The following is a 26,693-nucleotide window of genomic DNA, read 5'->3' as shown; positions in this document are numbered from 1 at the left end:
TGTCTGAGATGCGTTTCCTGAGCTCCCAGAAGGCTCCTTGGGGTGCAGCACCAGTTGCCCACACAATGGTCAACTCAGTAACACATCCCCTACTGACCTGCCTCCTTCCCTCACTCGCTCCCTCCATCCTTCACTTCCGCCGCCTACGATCACTTTTTACACAAACCATCTGCGTGCAAGTCTTTGTCTCAGGCTCTGCTTTCAGAGAGACTACGGCTGGACAAGGCTTGTGAATATATATGCACAGAAGTACACATCTACATACACAAATGCTTCCCTGGGTGCTGAAACCTTGTATAACACAGACCCCTGTTCAACTGGCGGCTTGCCTGGAATGCCGCCCTAGTATAAACCAGAAAGAGACCGATGGCCTCCTGCTAATAGAGAGGGCTCTTGCAAAGATACACACCTTGATAGGAAACAAGAATCATGACCCAGCGGCCACATCAGAACCGCTGCCTTTCTATGTAAATAACAAATCCATCCCTGGACGCATTCAGCCCCAGAAGTGCCGGGTCACTGGGGTTAAACCATTGATTCTGCTGCCCCGAACTAATAACCGGAGGGTCCACGGGATAATATGGCTTCCGGGAGGCACCTATCTTGTCAAAGAAAAAGCCTTGTGATTTTCACTTTCAAATGGCTATTTTTTTCACAAGCAGTGCCTTACGGTGTAGTATCACACTAACACTGACCGCACACCAGCATGTGGCAAGAACAGACCGTTTCCGGTTGTGGCTCCTGCCGGTTCCATGGTTCAGCCGATCCTTAACCACTACAAAAGTGGGTACTCTTTTTTTTTTTTAAATTTACTTATTTATTTATCTGATATCACCTGTTATACAAAAAGAGAGGGTACTCCTGAGGAGCAGAGAAGGGTTTAGGCCTTTCAGGGCTCATGTGTCCCTTATATATACAAACCACGTGGCTTCAGGGAAACATTTGCAAGCAAGCAATTTTACCCTTTGTGTTTCTGTCTTTACCCTGAAAAGTAACTCACCTTTTCCCCTCCTCTTTTTTTTTTTTTTTTCCCTTTCCTTTGCTTTCTTTTTTGGCTTAAAAGGACATAAGTTGGTGAAAGACACTGTAAATATGACAAAACCTCTTCAGTGCAGACAGTTCACTAAATCAAATGGCTTGTTACAACAGGCTTTCAGCTGGATTGCTTAATGTATGTTTTATAAAACTTCGCAAGGCATCTGCCAACGTTTAACCAGAGTGGCGGGTTGGTGTGTTGGTTTTCCTCTGCAGGGAAGATTCTAGAAAATGGTAATGGGATGTGAAGACAATTACTTAGAAGCATGCTGATGAAGACTGGAAAAATAAATGAGACGCTATTAAATCTGCTAGAATTGGGGCCAGGCTCTCACTGGGTAGAGACAGACAGACTTGGGTTCCGTCAAGGCACGCTGAGATCAAGGCCATGGAGAATTCACCAGCTTTCATCATAATTGCAGCCACCCCTCTCAGGTCCACACAGTTCCCACCCTAGACACCGGCAGCGTTGGAAGCACAGAGAATCCGGCAGAGTGAGTGCAATTTTTATTTTGGAGTTTCAGGGTGTGTGGAGGAGCGGGGTGACGTGCGCCCTGACTTTGACTGTGTTTTCTCTAGTTTACAGAGGAGACTGAAAGAGACTCTGGTTTCATGATCAGAAAGAGGATACAAATCTCTACTGGGAGGACCATCTCTGCACACGCCAGCGGGGTTTGTGATGCCATGCGTTTGCCTGTCCTGCCCCTCCCCACCGAAATGCCACCCTCACCTTGTCTCCAGGTCCATAGCTCCTCATCTTTCATAACACAGCTCCTGGGTCATCTTCTCTAGGAAAGTTCCCACTCGAGCTTTTCCGCTTGGAACCAGACTTGCCTCTTTCCTCTCGAATATTCCCCCTGTCCCCTGTGCACCCTCCCATCTGATATCCCACAATCCTAGAAAGCAAATTCCCTGAGGTGGGGAGTGGGGAGAACTTGTCTGACGCATTACTGTCCCTTCACTGCTTAGCACAATATTGGGCACATGGTATATTTCATGACTGAAGAAATGAATATTCTAAGAGGCAATTTGATTTCTTTACTTGAGAAAGTGGGAAAATTCTAGGAGGATTGCTGCCTTGAAAAACATTTGGAAGCATTTCATCTATAGACTACAGAGTATTGTGCACACAGCTCTGATAAAGCCACAGAGGACACACACTCTGCCAAATCACAAAGGCTTCCCTCACCCAGGGAGCTGAGGCCCAAGGAGTCAGTCCGTGGGCTGTTCCTTCTCGCTTCCTGACTACAGTGCACACCGGATTTCCAGAAGAAAAACGCCGCTGGGACAGATGAATGAGGAAGACAGGGGAAAACCATTTGGATAGCAGATAATGAAGGCTCTTAAAGGTTGGACTCGGCTAACTTAAGAAAATGCTCCTCCCGGAAGAGGAAGAGAAAAGTGCACTTCGGTCCTAAGCACAACCTCGCTTGGAATCCTAAGGGCGATGTTTGAAACCACACAGTTCCTAGTAATAACCCAGGGATCCATGGACCCCTTCAGGATATTTCCACTTCTTGTTAACCAGATGATGACTGCACAACAGGGCTTGCTCGAAGACCGAAAATTTACCTAGAGCAAAAATCAGAGGCAAAATAGGGAAGCAACTAGCACAGAGAAAAGAATATAACTTAGAAACCCTTTTCCTCTCACGAGGGGAACAACTAGCTATTTTGCCACAGTCAAAACAGTGGTTTCTTGCAACTCATCAGAGAGAGAAATCTGAAGAGGCCAGACCTCTTCATTATCCCCATGGTCTGCCAAACTCCTAAAGATGCTGGGAACCAATTTCAGAGCAGGCAAAGGGATTCAGGCTGTACACACCACAGGGGAGGGAAGGCTCAATCAGCTGGAAAAAGGTAGAGACATACAGTTGGGTGAGCAGAGTGCAGACAAGCGTGGATAATTTTCACTCCCAAGACAGCTGGACTGACCACTAAACTGTCACCTCATATCCAGCTTGTAACTGAGAAACCACAATTATCCTTTTGAGCACATTTACGAGGAAGCATGGGGAGCCCAAGGCGTTATGGGTGAGACTATTTAGAGCAGGTGGATCGGGGCAATGAGCGACGATTGTCACATGCGGTTCCCCCGCGGGGAAGGGGAAAAGAAGCCAGAAGACCAGCTGCTATAAAAGGGACAGAGCCGCGGAGAGGCAGGGACGCAAAGGAGATGAAAAAGGAAACAGTAACGGAGGGAGGCAGAGACAACCCTGACTTCTCCAGAAGTGCCAATGGCTTCCGAAGACTAAGTCTCGGAGGCCAGAGAGGTAAACTCTGAAGTGATGGGAAAGCTACTTTTTTTTTCCTAGTTTCTTTCTTTTCTTTTCTTTTTTTTCTCATGCACAGGAAGAGTTACCCCCAACTAAATCTGCCTCTCCTCTTCTTTTCCAATTTTTAAATCTCAGGTAGGGACATGTGCGATTTTATCTGCAGCTCAATCCCATAGTGAACTGCAACCTCAGAATATGATATGTATTCCTGACACCTGCTGACACGTTTTGGATCATTAAGATAATGGATCATTTACATTCTGCAAATTCCTTTAAAACCTTTCCAGAGAAATCATTCATGAGTGCTGCCCCCAGTTTGGGAAGCAGAGACGACTCCTGTTTCCACTCATCCCCAGTAACTCCCGAGTTCCCGCTGAGAAAGACAGTTTCACTAAATTCCCTGTTGCTTTCACCACTACATGATTTTACTACTCGTTCCCACTTTAAAATACTGGAAAACCAGAGGGGAGGATCTAGCTCAAGTGATAGAGCACATCCTGGGTTCCAGTCTTGGGTTTAATCCCCAGTACTTCCTCTAAAAATAAAATGAATAAATAAACCTAATTCCCCCTTCCCTCCCTCCAAAAAAGAAAACTGAATAGAAATAAACTTTTTAAATACTGGAAAACAAAAATCCCTACACGTTTCACCCTGATCTCATTTCCTCTGTGTGTGTGGGGGGGGTGTGTGTGGTTTACTTTTCATAACCTGAAGACTTCAACGTATGGCATTCTCAGGATATGGGGAAAGATTTAGGTGCCAATTTCCTATGAATGAAGCTGGACATTAAATGTCTACTAACATCAGACATTAAAAAGCTCAAGGGACAAGAGGGAGCTAAATCCTCATAGGCTGTCATGAATCAGTCAATCTACAGGAACAGGAGAAATTTCTATTGATGAGGGGTGTGCCAAGGGTAGAAGTGGAATAATAAGGTGCAGAGAGGCTGGGCGGAGAGCTCAGAGAATTAAGAAAAAGGTGCCAGGATCCTACACCCCGGATGCCTTGAGTATGACACTGAGCCTCTTCCTTAACTAAGTGTTCCTTCTTGGTGCTCCCAGGGAATTCCGCTTTAAAGGGAATCTGTCCCTGACTTGACAGAAGAGACCAGCAAGCAAATAAGATTCATTTGTACTTTGTTCATTTGTACATTGCTTTGTTAGAATCCATCTATTCCACGAAGCCAGGAATGTCTGTGTTTACCTTTAAAGCAACAGCGAAGTTATCTTTCCTAAGAGGTTATCTCCTTCAAATGGGACAAGAGAATTGAAGTGCTAAGTCCAGCGTGGAATATCAGCCCCTTTCCCTTTTTGACCTCACTGATGTCAATGGCTCTCCCTGGACCAGCAAGCGTCAGCATCACCTGGAAACTTGTTAGAAATGTGAATTCTAAGGACACTCCCCTCCCCACCCCGACACACACACACACACCCATCCCTGACTGATTCAGAGACACTGGGGACCAGCCCACAAGGCATGTTTTCATCAATTCGCCCAGTGATTGTGATGCTCGCAGGAGTATGAGAACCCCCACTCCACATTAATAGACTCCCTTCTTTGGAATTTCCACTGCTTACAGGCTAACCCTCACTGCAGTGGGGCCAAGAGCCGTGGCTCCACAGTGCGCTCTCAGGTCAACATGAACAATGGGGTCCCCTCTGGGGTTCACGGGTCTGCTTTACTCTTCCCATGTGTCTGACCGGCATTTGTTGAACCTAGGACAACATTCCTCTATAAACAGTGTCAGCATCTTGCACTAACTTCTTAAAAACATTTTTTTCCTCCATTTCAGGTAACAATCCCCCACGTGGCCTTAACACCCAGAACTCTGGTGAATGTTACGATTGTTTTGCAGACAGGAAGTGACTGCTGCATTAACACTACCCAGAAGTGAGTGGTGATAAACTCTGGCACTGCTACAAAAAAGAAAAACCAGGCTCAGAGATGCAGGGACTCAAAGAATACATTCTGCAGTTGAGAGGAAAAACCCACACAAAACTCAAAACAAAACCAGTTCAAATAAACCTCATTCCTTGCCATCTATAAACAGAGTAAGTTCAAGGGAGAATCTTTTGGCCCCAACAAGAACCGTGGAATGAGATAAGATATTTTCTCCTTTATTTTAATGTGTGGACCGCCTTGGAGCCCCATTATAAAGGCATTTCAAATATCCATTAATGATTTAATTGACTAAGTTCCATTCTTCCCTGACTGCCATGTTGGGTTTATCTGTGCACAACTTCCTGCTATTATCTTAAGTCTCTGGCAGCTTAATGAAGGCTGTATGTCAGCAAACACTATTTTTTAAAAATTGGAGGATAAACTTACAAGGAGTAAACGCTCCTTTAGATGTTAGAGGTCACTCATGCCCCAGCTTGACTTGAATGCCTGACACAGCTGCTCCAGGAAGTCCACGTGGCTCTGGGCTGTTAAATCACGTTCACTTAGGACATGCCTTTCGGGGCTTGAAATACAATCCAGTTAATGAATTTAACTTACCAGGTACCGATCGGAAGACCCAACGTGAAAATCTGTGTGCAGAATATATTCCAACCTGCATCCTGTCAAATTCCTACAAGAAAGTCAGTGTTTTGTTTTGTCTTTGAAAAAGACACACTCACTTCCAGTCTGTTCTGACATATCTGAACTGTTAGACCTAGCTGTGTTTTCCAGGAGCAAGCACTGGAATCCTCTGTAACCCAGTCAGACTCTTTTTGATGAGTTCAGGGGAATCAGAGTTTCAGTGCTGGTTTATTGGGACCTCAAGGCGCACAGACTTAGCTGGTTCGGGCACGGATTGGCAGCCAGAGACGGTATTAGCTTCCTCGCGTATCTACTCTTGCAGGCTTCGTGGTCAAGGGCAATGCCAGCGAGTTCAAGAGATTACTTACTTTAGGGAAACCAAAGCCAACAACCCAAGAATCAACGTCCCCAAGAAAAGGTCAACAGGCCTCCGTGCTGTAATGGATGTAACAAATGTTTAAATAAGGATAATATAAAAATGTGTTGGCTCGTTTTATTTCCAGTGACTTGGTTTTCACTCCACCGAGTGGTTCACAAATTCAGACTTGATTTCTGCTGACTGCTTTAGCCACACCACTTCTCTTTTCCTTCCTCCCATGTGCCTTTCAATCATACTTCACAGTCCCTTCCAAAAGGCCCACAATGTACATAGAGCCAGAGACACTCTCAGTCTATCAAGTGACTACATATTAAGTGGTTTTATGAAGCCAGGAACCTGAGCCAAGCTTCTGTGCAATGCCGAGGAAAAGTCAGGACTCCAGAGAGACCGGTCCAGGCCACAGAGAATGGCCAGGCGCAGTTCAATTCTAACCATCAGAGGAGCATCTCCCCCCCCGCCCCCCCCCCCCAAGTTTGAGTCCAAGACAAGAACCACCTTGAATTTAGAATGCATCTCAGCTGGAGGGGTCCTATTTAGACCAGGGATGCAGAGGTTGGGCCATGATAAAGAGAACTGCAGGACACTCAGTGAGTGTCCAGGGAAGACAGGTGAGGAAGAACACTGGCCTGGGAAGCCGCCCTGCTCTCCATCCCACCCACCCAGCTGCCTGCACACACGCATGTTTCAACTGAATCACACCTGAGCCTCAAACCAGAGCCACAATCTGTTCTGATGTTTGCTGGGAAATAATTCTAGTGCCTTCTCCAGGTAGAGTGCAGTGCGTAGGGTGGGAGCAGAGGTGACGGGCAGGGGATCCACTACACAGACAGGGGTTTGTGCCCCTTCTTAATGCATTCCCACACTCTCCATCCTAGGAAGCCAAAGGGAGCTAGAACTTCTCCCCTAAACTTTTTTCCATGAAAAAGTTTCCATGGGCATCCAGCACCACTTCAGGATTGTCTTCTGCATCTTCACCACCACGCCCACTGGTTTCAGATGTGACAGAAAGAGCAAGGGCCTTTAACCACAGTTCTGCAACGCAGGTAATGACCACCGACTGAGGACACACTATACACCAACAGCTACACAGGTGGGTTTCCTCATTTGATCCCCGTAGCATCTCTGTTGAATGAGTCTTACAACTGCTCTGTAAGGTAAGTACAGTTGACCCTTGAACAACATGGGTTTGAACTGGGTGGGTCCACTCCGATATGAATTTTAATATATTAGAGGAATTTTTTGGAGATTTGTGACAACTTGGAAAAATTTGCAGACACACCGAGTAGCCTAGAAATATCAAAAAATTAAGTAAAATTTAGTCATGTCATGAATGCATAAAATGTACAGATATGTTAGTCCACACTTACCTAGGCATAAAGCGAGGGATATTTAATATAAAATTAATAATGTGTTAGTTTCCTTACTATTTTATGACTTTGCTTTCAAAGAGTTACATTATCATCCAGTCCTATTATTTCACAGTTGGAGAAACTGCGTATCAGCCTGTCATCACAGGTAAGTGTTTTCCAAATGTAACAGCATTTCCAGTGCTGTATTATGAACATGACTGTGATACCACATGCCATAAAAATTTTATAATGGCTCATTCATTAGTGTGTAGGCTAGGCTGTCGTGAGCAATTATATCAGTTACGTTAGGTGACTGTAAAAATAATCATATTGCTGCTTCTTCGTTATCAGTGCATGAACCATTATACCTGTAAATAAATACGAACATACTAGCCTTTCATTTTTGATGCCTAGGGTTAGTAATATGTATAACACCTACAGTGTTTCATATCTTATAAGCAATATTGATATAAGCACTGAAAGATGATCCATCTTGTAAACAGACAACGTAAACTTAGAGTATCTATAAATAAAGTACAGAATTCTAAATGTATTTTCTCTTCCTTACGATTTTCTTAATAACATTTTCTTTTCTCTAGCTTACTTTACTGAAAGGATATAGCATATAATGCACATAACACACAAAATATGTGTACATCAACTGTTTATATTATCAGTAAGGCTTTTCTGGTCAACAAGAGGCTATCAGTAGTTAAGTTTTGGGGGAATCGAAAGTTGTATGTGGATTTTAGACTGTGCTAGGGGTCAGTGTCCCTAACCTGCACATTGCTCAAGGATCAACTGTGCTATTATATTTGCACTACGTCACTATTTTATTTTTTGTTTGTGCTTTAAATTTCAACCAGGATGTGAGCTCCACAAGAGAGGTAACCTTGCCTCTCCTGTTTGCAGCTCTCTTCCCAGCTCCTAAAACGTATTTAGCAGCTGGTATTTAGTAAGTGCCTGCTAGACGAACGAAGGGATTCTCCTCCCATAGGTGAGGCAGCTGAGGCTTCGGCCAGTGAATTAATTTAATCCAAGGCCATCCAACTAGTTAGAGGTCAAGTTGCCTTCCAAACACAGGTATGTTTCTATAAGCTTAATTAGATACAGAGATGTGCTCATGATCAAGGGAACTGAAAACTGTCAAGATTCCCAATTATTCTACCCAGAGTCCACGCAGCACAGGTGTGCTTACCAAAGGCCCTGACCTCTGTGACCCCTGAACTTGTCCTACTGAGAAATAGCAAAATTTAATACTTTTAATAAATGGAGTATTCTACATTAATGACATGTTTCTCCTACTCAAGAGACTGGTAATATGTTGAGAAACAGCACCTACGACCACTAATCTTACTTGAATGACGGAGACTAAGTCAGAAGCAAATCTGCAGGAAGAACATTGTGTTCTTCCGATGAACTGTATATTGTGACAAGTTCCATGTACGCCCATAATAATGAAATGGGTTATTACTAGGAAATCTGCTAAACGCCTAGAATTACAACCTTCCACAGTATTATCACCGTTAGAATGTTAGAAATGTTGACATAACAAAAATTGATTAGGGAAAGAGATAAAGACTGCTTGGGGAACTATTAATAGGTTTAGATTCATGAACATTTATTGAACAAAGGATATTTTCCAGATGCTCGGTCTTCATAGAATAAAATAATAACTGAAGGTGAAACCGGCCTGTGGAGGATGTGGGAAATCACTATAAAGGGGAATTCCCTCACGAGAGGGCCAAATGGAGGTGGGAAAATCCTAGGTCCAAGAGTGTTCTGGAAACAGGACCAATACACCAGGATAGCTGTAACCTGGGCTTACGGCAGCAGTGAACGGAGGGGACCATCCAGGGCCCCCTAATTGTTTATTTCCTTCTCTCAGAGAGAATAAGGGCCACCTCAGAAGGGAAAGTCCCTGACATTCAATTAATCTGCTTTGGACCATGTTACAAATAACATTTAGAGAATCTAACAGACTCTTAATGAAAAAAAAATAAATCTTGAGAAGTTATTATCTGGGAAACCTGGACATTGTCTGAGGACCTGGTTGCCTGTAACAACCTATACTTGCCTGCTGGGATTGCCAGGGGATCAGATATCAGATCATAAAGCTGCTAATATAAATGATGCAGCTTGAGGCAAGGGAAAGCATCAATCAATTAGAAGTCTGTGTAGGCAAAGTAGGGGGCCGGGTGGAGGTGCCTGCTCCAAAGCCTTCCTTCTGAAAACAGAAGGTCTCCATGGAATTCCTCCGTGGGCTACAAGGGGAGGCCAGGTCAAACCAGGTGCCAGAACAGGTGATGAACACTAGGCTGAACCTCTCCAAATTAAGGATGGAGACCACTTGTTTCCTCCAAATTGCAGCAACCGGAAATTTAGTTCTTTCTTTCGTGATTTAGTTTAAAACTCTTTCATTCTGAGTTGTCCGTGTTAGTGGCAAATGAGGAAACAAAGGAAAATAGACACGGGCAGAAACGTGTCAACGCAGAGTTATTTTGCTTTGCTTTCTGGATTTCTGAAGCAGATGGTTGGATTTATCTTATGTCTCAGTTCATGGCCAATTTTCATCACTGATCCAGGCAAGTCTGCTCTCTTGCTTTGTTTTATTTACTTGTTGACTTCCTTTTCAAAAAAGAAAAAACCCACTCCCATTCTCTGCCCCCTACAGGCAACAGTTCGAGTGCATTTTCTATGTGTCCTCAAATGTGTAGGTATCTCTGTAAAATGTAGAATTGTTTAGTGTGTCTATATGTATTTTTTTATCTGCATAAACGGCACTGTGCTATGAACCACATTATTTCTTTCCTTTTTCAATTCAGCGCTGTGTTTTAAAGCTTGATCCCTGTTGCTATGAGAACATCGATTTCGTGCCCTGTAACTGCTGCATGGTGTTTCATTACCGACTCACCACACTGTGCTGAATTAGTTCCCCTCTAACTGACACACAGGACAGCACAAACAGTAAGTATCGAACATTTGCATCTATGTCTTCTTCTGGATCCATGCAAAGATTTTTGTTTGGAGATGGCCCACCAGTGGGATCCTGAGTCTTTCTATCTACACACACAACATTTAAGTAAGCCCTGCCCCAGTCGCCTTCCTGGATGGCTGACCAGTTCCCGTTCCCACCAGTAGGACAGGAGGGTGCCTAGACCCCATATCCCACGAACCCATGAATTAGCCAATTAAACTGATTACACATTTTGCCAATTAAAACGGGAATCCCCTTTCTTACTTTAATTTCCATTTCCCTGAATATTAAAGAGTTTGAGCATCTCTTCATATATGTGCTAGCTACTCAGGTTTACCCCTCTGTGAACAGCTGTTTGCATCCTTTGTCCATGTTTTTCTATAGACCTTTCTCTCTTTCTTGTTTATTGGCAGAGTTCCTTGTCTTCTATGTATGGGTTTCTCATTGGTCTCAGACATTGCAGATATGTTTTTCCAGCCACTCATCTATCAACTTTGTCTACGTTGTCTTCTTCAAGCAGAACTTTCTGTGTGGAATCAGATCATCAATTATCCTCTAATGATATGTTCTTTTGAGGTCTTGTTGAAGAAGTCCTTCCTATCCCCTAGGTCCCACAGGTCCCACATCTTCTCCAATTAGCACCCTAGTTTTCCTTTTCACATTTAGGCTTTTCATCTATCCAGGGTGCACTTTGTATATGGCATAAGGCAGGGATCTAGCTTTGTCTTTCTCTGTAGAGTGAGCCAATTTTCCCAATGCCTTCTATCAAGTAATTAATCTGGTAACTCACTGACCTTTATCATATCAGGTCTATATGTTATTTCTGTTAAATTGGTCTATTTCTTTGTTCTTGTACCAATAGCACACTGTTTATTTCTACATTTTTGTACTATGTCTTAATATCGAGTAACAGAAGTCTGCCTTCATCCTCTTCTTTTCCAAAGTAACTTGTTTATTTATGAACCTACGTGCTTCTGTATATAGAATAACTTTGCAACATCCCTTAAAAAAACTAACTGGAATTTTATTTTGGAATCACACTGAAATTGTACATTAGTCTGGAGAGAACTGATATCTTCATGTTCAAGTGCTCCACTCATAAGCATGGAGAAGCTCTCCATTTCATCATACTTTCTTAAAACGTTCTCCTTAGATTTTATATATATTCTTTGTTCACTAGATAATTTAAATTTATTGTTGCCATTATGAATTCATCTTGCTTTGTATCTTATTTTCTGATTGGTTACTGGTAGTATGAAGAGACACAATTGATTTTTCTGAGTTTATCTCTGTCTTGCAAATTTTCTGAACTCCCTACTCTAATCTTTTTCTGTTGACTCTTATAGATTTCTATTTAGATCGTATCATTAGCAAATGACAATTTAATACCCTCCCTCCCAATAATTAGATTGTTTGGGTTTGGCTTTATCTTATAGAGTTGGCCAGGACCTCTGATACTGTGTTAAACAGCAGCAGCATATGGTTCTAATCTCAAAGGGGATGAGTCCAAAGTTTCTCTGAAGTATGTTGTCTGCTGTAGGTCGGAGGCATAAATCTTTACCACATTAAGGAAGTTTCCTGCTAGACATAATTTGCAAGAGATTTTAGCATAAATTGACTTTGAACTTTATTAAAATGTTTTTTTTTGTCTCTGAGATGACTGAGTGATTATTCTCCCTGGGATTAATACAGCAGTACATCTTCTGAGGTTGAACCATCTTTGCTTTTCAGGGCTAAGCTCTCCATGATCACCTGTTACATTTACCCTTTTATATTTGTAGCTAACATTTCATTTTGCGTTTTTACATCTATGTTTAAAAGCCACATGGCCTTGAGCATTGACCCTGACAGAATCTGGAATCAGCAATATGCTAGTTTCATAAAATTATTTCTAACTTTTTCTATTTCTTAAAATTGTCTTTTTTTTTTTTTTTTTAATGTTGGTAGAACTTACTAATAAAACCACTGGATCTGGGGCTTCTGTGAGAGAAAAGAGTCTGAAGATAATTTTAATTTCTTTATGTTTATTGGTCTATTCAATATTTTTAGTTTCTCTTACACTATTTTGGTATCTTATATTTTTCCATAAATGTGTATTTTTCATGTAGTTTTCAAATCTATTGAGAGAGAGTTGTTCATAATATTTTTCCCCAGCTGGTTTTCATTCTGTAATTTTGTTATTTGCTTGTTCTCCCTTTTTCCTGATCAGTACAGCCAAAGGGTGCCTGCCTCTACTGTGGTATTTTCAAAGTGCCAGATTTTGGTTTCATTAATCTTCTCTATTATTTTTAGTATCCTTTAGATTTCTTATCTTAAATTTATTATAGCTCTCTTTCTCATTTCTTCACGTTTGTTCTTTTTCCAGCTTCTCCTCTTGAACTCTTATCATCTATTTTCAGTCTTTCTAGTTTTCATATAAATGTATCTAAAGCTATATTTTTCTCTAAGGACTACTTTAGCTATCTGACAAATTTTGATAAGTAGTGTTTTTAAATTTCAATTTAGTTCTAAGAATTTTGTAACTTCCCTTATGATTTCTGAGTTAATTAGTTTCCAGATATATGAGCTATTTTTAGCTTTCTTTTGACATTGATTTCTCATTTTACTGCATTTTGATTAGACAACATATTCTGCATTAAATAGGCTTCTTTGAAATCAGAAGCTTCCTCAGTGGCCTAGTAAATTGTCATTTTTTTGTGGATGATCTAGTCTTAAAAAAAAAATACCTTTACTGGTTTTTGGATATATTCTACACGTATCTGTTAGTTTCTTACTTTAAGGTATTATTCAGATCTTTAATATCTTTCCTTGCTTGGTTTGTTTAATCCAGCAGTTTGAGAGTGCTGTTTTAAAATTACTATCTACATTGTTGACTTATCTATTTTTTTATTGAAGTGTAGTTGATTTAAATGTTGTGTTAGTTTCTGGTTTACAGCATAGTGATTCAGTTATATATATTCCTGTGATTCAGATATATATATATAATTTTTCATATTCTTTTCCATTATAGGTTATTAAAAGCTACTGAATATAGTTCCCTATGCTATACAGTAGGTCCTTGTTGTTTATCTATTTTGTATATAGCAGTCTGTATCTGCTAATCCTGAACTCCTAATTTATCCCTCCCCTACCCTTTCCCTTGTGGTAACCATAAGTTTGTCTTCTATGTCTGTGAATCTGAAATAAGTTCATTTGTATCGTTTTTTTTAAGATTCCACATATATGTGATATCATATATTTGTTTCTCTCTGTCTGACTTACTTCACTTAGTGTGATAATTGAGGTCCATCCATGTTGCTGCAAATGACATTATTTCATTCTTTTTATAACTAAGTAGTATTCCATTGACTTACCTATTTCTTTGTATAGTTTCATCGTTTGTCATTTTATATATTTTAAGATGATGTTATCAGGTGAATGTTCATTATGCATATGTTCATTATGACTATATATTCTTACTCTATTGTTACATTTATAAGTATGTCACATTCCACTTTGCCCTTAATGTTTTTGTCTTCAATTCTATTTCATGGGGTATTAATATTACACTTCCAGTTTTCTTTTGGTTCATATCTATCTATCTATCTATATCTGTCTATATCTATCTGATTTATCTATCTGATATAGATAGATAGATAGATAGACAGATAGATAGATATAAATCTTTTTGTTATTAGTCTAACCAAATTCTTTTCTTTCACTACTCTTTTATTGGCAAAATATTGCCAGATTTTACGTTCTGTATGTAATCTGAGTACTTCTGTCTTCTGATTGGTAAGTTACTATTTACTGTAATTACTGCTACACTAGGATTTGTTTCTGCCATCTAATTTTAGCTTTACTTCAATTACTGTGCCTTCTTTTTTTTCCTTCTCCTTTCCTGCCTTCCATTAGATGGACTGAATTCTTTTTTTGAAAGTTATACAGTCCATTTTTGTTTTCTGATAGTTGCTCCTAATTTTTAAGTTTCACCATCATATCCCTCCTTGCCGTCCATTTCTTAAACTTACCAATATTTACATCTTACACTGAACAAAGCAAGGGCTTTGGCATGCCTTCACCTGCCTCTGTTCTCACCTTCCTCCCCCACCCATCATCTCTAGATTCTTTATGTCTCAAATTTTAGTTCTGCATTGTTACACAGGCCAACTGTGGTGGTTCTAGGGACATGCATCAGTCTTTTGTCTAGTGGTTGATGACTTCAAAGACACTTCTCTATGCTCTTTCTTCTTAAAGAAACTGGAAAGTGTGTACACTAGAGAGTGGGCTGCTTTCTCCTGGAAAAGCGTAGTATAGTTGTTGACTCACAGGCAATTAACAAAAGTAAACTTTACCACATGAATGAACATCAAATCATCACAAACAGCACGTTAGCCTTAGAAACCTCATGGGTGAGAAATGAATGTTTCACCATTCCCAGGGAACAAGTGATCCCACCTCACTGCTTGACAATAGCCAAGGGTGCTGCTTAACCAAAGTCCCAAACCACACTTTTCTAAACAGCAGGGCACTTATGTCCATAAAGAATTCTAAGTAGAAGGTACACATGAAGCAAATATATATAAGCCAAGACATGTCCACAGTAAATAATTTCACATAAGTATACCACAATACACATACACCTCTTTGGTAGTTCTGTTTACACACACACACACACACACACACACACACACACAAAGCAGTACTTTCAGAATACAGTAATCAAACCAAACTGCCCAATATTCATTTTTAACATAACTCTCAGTGTTACTGCTCACACTGGGATTTACCAGCAGACAAAAGCTGTTCTGCTCAAGGAGAACCAACAGCAAAATAAAAGATCCATAATCTTTTCTAAGGCTGCAATTCGTAGATCTTTAAAACCTTTCTTAAATCCTCACATAATTGGAATTTCCCCCAGGCTTCACAAGCCTTTGGATATGAATGAGATTATATTAAATTAATGCCCAGACACTTCTGGCTCCAAAACTTCAGCTACTTATCTGCAAGAAGTCAGTCCTTTGCCTTGGTCTTACTTCTGAGACCACAGGATCAGTCCACCTGTTTCCCCACTCCAGCCTCCTTACTGATGCCCACCGCCCACTAAGCCACCTGCAGATGGCATATCATTCATCCTCCTTCACTGCCAGGATGCGGTCATGCCCACTTAGATGGGACCTCACTGCATATCCATGGATGAGGAGGCATCTCTTCTTCTCTAATCTATGGTGCTCCATCATCATCAAGGTACGCAGACTACACTACTCATATCCAGAACCTTGCAAAGTCAACCTAACTCCTTCAGTTCTTCATTTATAGTTTTCTTTTTTTCCCTAGGGCTCAGACCTCTTGGTCCATGGAGGCAGGCTGGGAAATAGGGGAGAGGCCCCTACAATCTTCCAGACACATACATACAAGAATTGTCACACATAACTCTGATCCCTCAACCCTCTGTTACACAGGTAGATATCGAGTTACTATGGCTAGTCAGTTGTGGGAAGAGACATAGACAAGGCACAGTTCTAAACCCTACATCTTGGTTTAGACTTGGAACATCTACTATGCTGATGACTTCCTGTGCAACTTCCTGGATGTTCTGAGATACTCATTTTATTCAGCAAGTATTTTTGAGGCCCTGTCATCATGGTAGGAAGCACCCTATGAATCATTTATATATTGATTCTTCAATCATTGCTTAGCCATAGTAGTACCATGTTTTGTATTTCAAAGCTATGGTGGTCATTAGGACAGTTCAGGGGTATTCTCACTTGCCTCCTCCAAGTGCAAAGTGAAATTGTCTTTTCCTGCCTTCCTGAAGTTAGGCATGATCTTGTGACGTGATTTGGCCCATGAGAAGTATGCAGAAATGACGAAAGTCACTTCCAGAAATATACGATTGCCAGCGTGAGACACTGCAGTGCACACTTCTCTCTGCCATGAAGACCAGGAAAACGTATGTCAAGACACAGCCCCCAGCATCCTGGGCTCCTGAGTAACTCCAAAGAGTAGGGTCATTTCTGACCCTCCCAGGACACATACCAGGAATTAAAAATAAATCTTCACGTTTTAAGCTCCTGAGACTTTCAGGATGCTTGTTATCACAACATAACCTTGTCCATCCTCCCTCAAAGTGGGAGGGAGGCGAGGAATGCCTTCAGGATTTGTTCATTGAGGACCACTGCTTTGCACAACCCCAGGGGGCACCATTCATGCTGCATTCTGTGGGAACTGCACACCCAGAGCACAGCCATTCACTCGGTGTTCTATGTTCTGCCTCTGGAACTAGGCAGCACTTTGGCACTGAAAAACATGCATATATTTCCTGAGTTCTCTAAGTTTAATTTGTGAATGGGAGCATTCTTACTGGGGCAGTAGTTCCCAACTGTGGCAAGGAGCTAGGGGACTCTTCCCCGCCACCCAGGAGACATTTGGAAATGTGTAGAAATATTTTTGGTGGTTGGAAGTGGTTTGCTGCTGGTATCCAGTGTGCAGAGGTCAGGAATTCTGGTAAACCTCCTACAAGGCAAATGGTACACAACAAAGAATTATCCTGCCGAAAATATCCTAGGGCCACTGTTGAGAAACCCTACCTTGATGTAAAGTTGAAGAGAAATAGAGCCATCCTCACGTGGATGATTCCCATTTTATACTCCTTCACTGAAAAGAGAAAGAACAATTAAAAGATGGCACAAGGCTCTGGGAGGTGGAGCATAGCCCTGCACTCCTTCAGTGCAGACGCACACAGTGACTTCCTTCCCAAGAGAACAACGTGAAACAGGGGAAGAAGTAACTTTCCAGTAGAAAAACCTGGCAGACATGACTGCGGCCAGGTGGCTGAGTCTGACATCTACAGTGGTTAAGTCATGTTGACAGTAGGTACCCCGATAGGATGTGAGAAAAATGACACTTTACCTCCCAGTCCATAACCCCAATCTTATCATGAGAAAAACATCAGAAAAATCCCAGTTGAGGGACATTCTATGAAACATCTGACCAGGACATCTCAAAATTGTCAAGGTCATCAAAAACAAGGAAAGTTTGAGCTGTCACAGCCAAGAGGAGCGTACTGTGTATCCCAGATGGGATTCTGGAATGGAAACGGGACATTAGATAAAAACAAAGGAAGTCTGAATAAAGTATAGGCGTTTAATAACAATGTATCTGTGGGATAAATGGTCCACACTTGAGGAAGATGTTAATAGTAGAGGCAATTGGATGAACTCTATTATTATCTTTGCAATGTTTCTGTAAATCTAAAGTTATTCTAAGATAAGATTTTTTTTTTTAATGAGAGGTATAGGAGGACTCTAAAGAATTTTCCAGGAGTTACAAAGGTTAAAAATGAAATTGCTCATAAAGAGACATGACAGAAAGACACAATCAGTTGGACCAGCGGTCATTCACCGGGTCTGACTCACAGCAGTCCGGTCAACCCTGTCACTGACTGAACAAGTAACAGGTAAAAACTTGGGCACAGGAAGACAGTAATCCACTCAAAGGCACAAGAGGCACCCGTGGTAGGACTGAACAGAGCTAAATGGCTTCTGAGAAGGCAAGCAGTGTTTTCAAACTGTGTTCTGTTGAACCCAAGCGACCACAAAAGTCTGGTCCAGATTTGCTTACATATATTTTAACTGTTTTTAAAAACAGTAATAAAAAGCAACACAATCTCACAACTGTCTTCCAGAACCCAACACACAAGAGATCAATAACATGTGTGTGATGGTTAATTTTATGTGTCAACTTGACTGGATCATGGGGTAACCAGATACTTGGCTAAATGTTATTTCTGGATGTGTCAGTGAGGGCGTTTCTGGATAAAATTAGCATTTGAATCCGTGGACTCAGTAAAGCCAAGCTGTTTGCCCTCCCTATATGGGTGGGCATCCTCCGATCTGTGGAAGGGCTGAACAGAACAGAAAGGACGAGGGAGGCAGAATTTGGTCCTTCCTGCCTGATTGCTTGAGCTGCACTATGCATCTTCCCCTGCCCTGGGTGCTGCTGGTTCTCAGGCCGTGGGACTCAGATCATCACAGCACTGTCTTTCCTGGGTCTCCAGTGTGCAGGTAGCAGATCGTGGGATTTCTCAGCCTCCGTAATTTCATGAGCCTTATCCTAAATCTCTTCCTACATATACATCCTATCGGTCTTGTTTCACTAGAGAATGTTCAGTAACTACAGTGTGGGTTTACGCTTGGTTCCAAGAACAAAGCTTCTCCTGCCATCCGTGAGCACACTTTTGAACATCTAATACAGTGGCATTAATTAGGAGGGATGAAGCTTCGTGCTCATCTGCTTACAAACTCCTGACTCTCTGTGTGTCCTCTTGGTGTAGTTGTACAAGTGAAGATTCCGCACGACACTGAGCACATAACTTCCTCTCACACTCAGTTTCATCACAAATAAGATCAGAAAAATATCAGAGTTGCTGGGAGGACTAAACGACCTAACTGATGTCAAGCCCCGGCACACAGTAGGTGCTCAGTAAGTGTTTGTTTGCTTATTTTTCCATCACACTATTTCAAGCCTGTCCTATTCACCAACCCTGCAAGACGATTCACATTCCCAAAACAAACCACGCGTGTTCAGACTCCCACTTCTTACCTGCAATTGCTCCCTCTACCTAGACCACACTCCCTTCCTCTTCAGGATGCTATCAGGATGAGGCCACCTTCTTCCACAAACTAGTCCCATCTGATACCCCCAGACAGAGGCAGTGTCTCAGCATCCATGTTCCCACAGTGCAAGGACCACACATTTCTTATAGCCCTCATTAAGCCATAGTTACTAGAGTTCTGTTTAACTGCCTTATTTATTTTTGTTGGGGTAAAATTCACATAACATAAAATCAACCATTTAAAGTATATAATTTGGTGGCATTAAGTACATTCACAACGTTGTGCTTTCATCAGCACTAATTCTGGACGTTTTCATCGCTGCAAAAGGAAAGTCTGTACCCATTAAGCAGTCACTCTACTCTTTCCTCCTCTCAGCCCCTGGTAATCCCTCATCCATCTGTCTCTACGGATTTACCTAGTCTCGATATTTCAAGTAAATGGAATTATTCAATAGGTAGCTTTCATGTCTTAAATCTGTCACCTAACCTGCTGTTTTTGAGTTTTATCCACGTTGTAGTAAGTATCAGTACTTCATTCCTTTTAATGACTGAGTTACATTCTACTGCATGGATACAGACCACATTTTGTTTTATCCATTCATCAGCTGATAGGCATTTGGAATGTCTCCTTTTTTTTTTTTTTTTTTTGGCTATTCTAAATAGTACTGCTCTGAACTTCCATGTATAAGTTTTTGTTGGAATACCTGTTTTCAGTTCTTTATGGCTGGTCGTCTGTTAATTCTATATTTAACTTTTTGAGGAACTTCCAAACTGGTTTCCACGGTGGCTGCACTATTTTGCATTCCCACTGGCATTGCCTAAGGGTTCTAATTTCTCCACATCCTCACCAACACTTGTTATTTTTTGTTTAATGATAGCCAGCCTGGTGGGTATGAAGTGGTATCTCAAGATGGTTTTGATTTGCAGTCCCTTCATGACTAAAGATGTTGAGCATCTTTTCATGTGCTTGTTGACCATTTTTGTATTTTCTTTGGAGAAATGTTGGTTTTTGCCTTTTATATTGGTCCTCCCTTCCAGGCAGTGTACTCCACAATAGTATGGGATGCTCTTCTTCCTTTGGGTCCTCAGTGCAAAGGGCAGCCCTTGGTACATGGCAAACACTCCAGGAAAAAAATTTTAAAAAGCACCTATTTAAAAAACGGACTCAATGAGACTTTAGTAAAGAGAGACCCAATGGATTCTCCCTAATGGTAGAAACTGTAAGAACCAGGGTGAAAAAAATATTTAACTGGCAAAAAGACCTACATGTGAGTTGGGAATTTAGCTGGGACTTCAAGAAGGAGCAGAATTCAATTCTAGGCCCCCAACTCTTGCTTTTGTCTCCATTAATCCATTCGTTCATCAGTGCAAAAAACAGGTCCTGAGTGATTCGGTGATGCCAGGAGCCTCGCTGGGCCCCTGTTTGTCTGAGATGCAGGTGTCTGCCCCAGAGTCCTCACACGTGCCTTAGGTCCCCAGGTACCCTCCCACGCCCCTCATTGGTAGCGGCTCCTAATCGTCGGACGCTCCTCTCTATGCAGGGAACCGGTTATCGTCCCAAGCCGAAGGGCCTATCATACGCAGGAGAAATGAGAACAAGATGAGGGCCTCCAATTACTGTATTGGCTTAGGAGGTTCCGAAAAACCTCAGCTTGAAACCTGCTGTGGATTTGTCCTCATTTTGTTTTTCCTTGCCTTCAGTCACAATCTGCTTCCTATCATCTTCCAAGCCCACTCCTCTGGAGTCAGAGCTGAAGCATCTGCCCTGGCTTTTTCTTTTGATTGTTCAATTAAGTAGCCCCAGGAATTTTCAAAACCGTTGAGATTCTCATTTCCCAGCTCTTCAGCTCTGTGGTGCTCAGTAGTGACCCTCAGCTCGTCATGACCATCCGTGAAAGTTATAACGCATATTTGTGTATATTTGCAAGTTTAAAAGGACTTTTTGCAAACATGGGCTCATTTCTTCTTCTCATAAGCCTGCAGGTGTGCACTGCCACTCCCAGGCTACAGGCACAAAGTGAGGAGACTTGCCCAAGCTCACACCGTCCATAGCCAGGAAGCCAAGATTTCATCGTAGCTCTTTTACTTCTAGAGCCTCTGAGATTTCTACTTATTTATCAGAGCCTTACAGAAATTACAGTCTAGGGACAAATTATAAATTATTAATGCGCTAGAATTACTCAGTAATACTCATTTCTAACAGGTTAGTAAGAGTTAAAATCTGGTGAGCAGAGTTCCCTGCCTTAGTTTCCAATCCTCTTAACATTTTTTATATTTAATTTTTGGATACCAATTTCCTGGCAAATGATCCAAACAGAATTTCAAACCTAAGCTGTACCCTTGATGAAATGACTGTTTTTCCCAAAATAGTCCCTGGGCAAACTGTTCCATGTTGTGCTCAATGACCAGGGACACAGCTGGCGGAAAGCTCCATATAAAGTTCCTCTATTTGTTGAGATGGTTTCGTGCTTGGTCCTCATGCGTTGCTCTTAATAATTTAGTCACGCACCCCTCTGCTTCCACAATGCTAACTTAAACCATGTCAGTGCGCCTGCAGTGTAACTGACAATAGCCAAATTTAAAAAAAAAAGAGAATTCATTCTTCAAATTAAATATGTACTATTCATCTGTGAATACCATGCTTGGGTTGCCAGTCAAAAATTCTCTTGCCATCCTTTCTCCCTTCCTCCACTTCACACACACACACACACACACACACGCACACGCACACACACACACATACACCCACACACATACACAATGCTCGCTGGACAATTTCCAAGCGTCTAACATACACTTTACTGAAACAGGCTGGATTGGACCACACACACAATAGCAAATTGCCCTAAATAAGTCAGATGCATAAGCAACAGCCACTCAAGTGCAGAGAATGTTTAAACTTGAGGGGAAAAAAAAACAATAAATTAAAGCACAGCCTTTCTTCTAAAGTGATTCCTTATTGAGGCTTCTGCTCTGAATTAGGAGGCTGTGTCAGAGTGGTGTATGTATCTGGGGCCCACCCTGAACTCTCTTTCTCCCGGACAAGTCAACTGGCTCCCCGGGGAGGTGCAGCCCCCAAGAAACAGAGGGTCCATGCCCGGCTCCAGGGCGAAGGACCAGCACGTGGGCTACCTTGTCCTGCAGTTTCCTAGGGTAGCTTTTAAATCCCTTGAGAAGAAGTCTCTGGGGCTTCAGATCATCTTTCCTAGAGGTTTTCCAAGCCGACCTGCCCTCCTTGTCTACCTGCCAGACAACAGGCATCAGACACAACCAGAGTTTTCTTTCGAAAACTAAGGTCACATGTCACACCCATTCTCATTGCAAAACCCAAACCCCAACTGTGACCTGCAAGGGCCCCCGTGATAAAGCACCCACTAACCCCCTTGAACCTCCCTTTTACCACCACCTCCAGCCACACTTGATCCTCTTCTGTTTTATCCAATCCTCCAAGCCTGTTAGCCCCATGAGACTGCCTCTCTGCTGGGCCCTCTGCCTGGAACTCCTCCTCAAGAGATCACAGGGTGGGTTCCTTCTCTTTGCATGATCTTAGCAGGCAGGTCATCTACACGGAGGGTTCCTGAGCTCTCTAGGGCAGACGAGATGATGGTCCCGACTCTCTGTTCCCAGGAAGAGGACTGTACATCCACACTCCTGCCCCGAGTGTTCTCAGTGGCTCTCACCGTAGGCAGAGCAACTTCTCTCCATGGTATCAGTCACATGATTTGCTTTGGTTGCAAAGTGTGGGTGTGACAGTGGGCCAGGTCTGAGCTGGGACCTAAGACTTATTACATGTTTCCACTCACCCACTTCCTCTGCTGAGAAGAATATGCCTAGATAGTCACCAGTCCAAAGTGAACAAAGGACCTGCAAACAAAGAAGGACCCACAAAAGAAATCCTTGTTGTTGTCGTAAGCCAATGAGATTTTAATGCTATTTGTTACATTGCAAAAAAAAAGAAAAAAATCTAGCACACTATGCAATCTAAAACAGCCTCCTCAGGCTCTACTGTATCACTCTGTTTTCCTTATAGTGTTTACATTCCTAGTATATATTTTAGATTTATTTGTTTATTGCCTATTTCCTTCTACTGTAGGTACCACGAGGGCCCGGCATTCTCAGCCTCTAACAGCATGCCTTACACACATTAGGCACTCAGTAAACATTTGTTACATGAATAAATGAGATCCCAATTCTTACCTTTGGGAGGATTTGTATGTTTTCCAATCTGAAGCCCCGAGCTCTCTAATGCCTGAAGCAAAAGCACTCTTTTTTTTTTTTTCAGTTAAAAAGATAACTAACAAACAATATAATATAAACATCTGAGACAACTTCATCAGAACTCTAGATGTTCTCAAGAAACCAACGAACAACTGGTTATGTTCTGTCATAGGGAAATAAAAGCTGTCTTACTCTGACACCAGGGCTAGAGTACCATGATGGGAATGATGATGGTGGGGGGGGGTGGAAGTGGTGGAGGTGATGGTGGTGGTGATGATGATGATGATGATGGTGGTGGTGGAGATGGTGGAGGTGGTGGTGGTGGTGATGATGATGATGATGATGGTGGTGGTGGAGATGGTGGAGGTGATGGTGGTGGTGATGATGATGATGATGATGATGATGGTGGTGGTGGAGATGGTGGAGGTGATGGTGGTGGTGATGATGATGATGATGATGGTGGTGGTGGAGATGGTGGAGGTGATGATGGTGGTGGTGGTGGTGGTGATGGTGGTGATGGTGACTGTGATGGTAGTCATAGATGTGGTGGTGCTGGTGGTAGTAGTGATGGTGGTAATGGTAATTCTGCTCAATTAGTCCAACCCGGCTACCTGGGATTGACACTACCATACCCCCAAAACTTGTAGGGATATTAGTATCCACAGACTGTTCGTGGCAAGGAGACCTCTACTCAAGTTTATAGCATCAACTATTATACTGATGGTGGGGGGCCAAAACTAGGGAGGATCCCCGTGCTCGTGAAAGTCACAGGCTAGTGAAGGAGAGAGATTAGTAATCACACGAATAAAACTTTACAATTATAAGGATGAAAAGGGCCACAAAGTAGCAATACAACATCATGGGGTCTGTAAGAAAGGAATTCAAGTCAACCAGAAAACACGTGCCCAAGCAGTGATAAAAGAAATTGGGAATTACAAGGCGAATATGACTCAACCAAGCACAGAAAGAAGAAAAGATGGTTTTAGACCAAGAGAAAAGTATGAAATGAGGCTGTGGTGTGATGGGCAGAAAGAAGACCAGCATGGCTGGAGGGGAGAGAACATGGACAAAGACAGTTCAAGATGAGGCAACAATGGATAGAAGGAGCCAGACTCAACAGGGTCCTGTAGGGAAAGTCAAGGAATTCCATTTTTATCTTATACGAAAAAAAACTGAAGAGTTTTAAGCCATGGGGCCACATGACCAGATCTGCCTTCTGAAAGGACCAGTCTGGCTGCCATGTGGTGAGTGGGCGGCAGGGGAAAGGGGGTCCCTGGAGCAGCTTGGACTGGGGTGCTACTGGCAGACATGGAGGGAACTGTGCACACACCGGAGCTATGCAGGAGCTAAAACGGGCTGAACTAGATCTGGGGTGGAGATGAACAGCAAATTCCCCGCCTCTGGGCTTGTGTACTGGGATAGAGAGCGGTAATACTCACTAAGATAGAAGACACTAGACAAACAACTGGTCTAGGGAAAAACAACTGGACAAGTTGCGTTTGAGTTTCCTTCAAGAGAAGATAGCAAGTGGACAATCAGATATTTGGGTGGAAGGCAGAGTCTGACGGGAAGGAATGGGGCTGTGATTCCCCCACGCAGTGAGGTGACAGCAGCTGCGGGTATGAATGAAGTGCTCCCGGAGGAGAAGAGAGTAAGGAGATGACAGGGTCTGGTGCAACCTTGCACGACCCGGTACTTCCCAGCCAGGGAGAAGGTCAGCCTCTTAAAAGATGGGGAGGAGCAATCAGATGGCAAGGAGGAAGTCAGAAAGAGCTGGTGCCTGGAGACCCAGGGGTGGGAGGGAGGCAGGAACATTCTCCCTCGGGGTCTCCACCCCAACTCCGCTCCCCAAAGCCCCACTGCACATGTGGAAGAATCCTAGTCATTTCTTTCAATTTTGAAAAGATATATACACAATAATAAATCTTTCGAGACCAATAGCAGCTCTGAAAAAGACAAGTTCCTTCCAACCAGGACCAACCTCTTGTTTGGATGAAACTAGCACCTGATTCCTAGAGAAAGGCTCCTGGAGCAAGAACAGCAGCAAAGTTCTGCTCACCTACTGGGTGATGTTTGAAGTGTCCACATCCCACTACTGAAAAGAAGTCACTGAGTCAAGTCAAACAGTGATATCAACCACTGAGATTAGCTCCTAGCCCTACCACTGAAATGTATACTTTAAGACGTGTTACTGTAAACTCATCTCCTAGGGTCGCAGGTTTGGGGAGAAGGAGAGCATCTGGAGGTCCGAAGAGCCCTGGAAGGAAGAGTCAGAATAAGTTCAGGATTCAGACCATGAAGACAACGTTCCAGTCCTGTCCCAGCCCCTTGATATCCGCACAGCCCAGACAAGTCATTAAACTACCCTTCAGAACCTCAATGTCTCCATCTATAAAACAGGATGAATAACATTTTTCTTTTCCAAAGGGTTGGCATGAGCATCAAATGAAATAGTAGGCATGACAGTGCCCTGGAAACCACGAAGGCTACAATAGATGCTGGTAACTATGGAAACAGGGCCCACTCAGACTGCAGGCAGGGCACAGTAGGGATTGAATCCTTGACCCCAGGGCACTTTAGCAGCCACATAATTGCAGAGAAACACTGAAGTTATGTCAAAACTTGTACAGTAGAGCCCAGCATTAAGCAGTCACCTGGTCACCTGGATGGCTTAGGGATTAATTCTCAATTCTCGGATCTAAGTCATCCAAACAAAACAGGTAATTTATTATTCTGCTTCTTGGGGAGTAAAACCAATAACTACGCAGTGTCTTGAAAGAACAAAGACTGTGGAACCAGAAAGACAGGCTTTGATTTCTGGTTCTGCTTCTTCTGTGCAGAGCGACATTGAGCAAGTCCCTTAACTTCTCTGACCCTTAATGTCCTCAAAATGTCCCTAAAACAGGGACAACTTAGTAGGTCAAGTAGCTCCCTCTCAGTCTCCCTCATCTGTGGCTGTGTCTTTTCTTCACCGCACTGACCGCTACCTGAAGTTAACTTACACCGCTCATTACCAACTGACTGTCAACTCCGAGAATATCATAAGCTCCATGAAGGCAGGAAAACCCCATCTGTCCTATTCATGGATCCATCTCCAGGGCCTGATGCACAGCAGAAGTGCAATAAGTATTTGTTGGATGAATGAACAAAGCAATGAATCAATCACATTGAAAGTGAGACAGGAGGGAAGGGGGCAGGGAACAGCCACTCAAGGAATGACAGCAACCAAATGGTGGAAGATTCACCTCCCAGTTGGCCTTGAGGATTAAGAGGTTAAACTTCTAGTAGACCTAGAGCTTCATTATATGCTCATTGTAACACTGTGATCAAATAACACGCCC

The 26,693-nt window shown here is 42.6% G+C and overlaps 1 long non-coding RNA gene across 3 annotated transcripts in view; it reads right to left on the bottom strand.

Moving 5' to 3' along the window:
• The window catches only part of LOC123612780 (uncharacterized), a 430,881-nt gene that overhangs the window by 302,940 nt on the left and 101,248 nt on the right, over nucleotides 1-26,693 (bottom strand). Inside the window, exon 6 of one of the 3 annotated variants that reach the window (XR_012510109.1) lies at nucleotides 17,108-17,174. The exons of the other annotated variants lie outside the window; for them this stretch is intronic. This is a non-coding gene — a long non-coding RNA (uncharacterized LOC123612780). The remainder of the gene's footprint in view (nucleotides 1-17,107; nucleotides 17,175-26,693) is intronic. 3 annotated transcript variants of the gene reach the window in all.

Source organism: Camelus bactrianus, chromosome 11 (assembly GCF_048773025.1).
Source record: "Camelus bactrianus isolate YW-2024 breed Bactrian camel chromosome 11, ASM4877302v1, whole genome shotgun sequence".
Taxonomy (NCBI): Eukaryota; Metazoa; Chordata; class Mammalia; order Artiodactyla; family Camelidae; genus Camelus; species Camelus bactrianus.
This window is presented reverse-complemented; position numbering and strand designations above follow the sequence as displayed.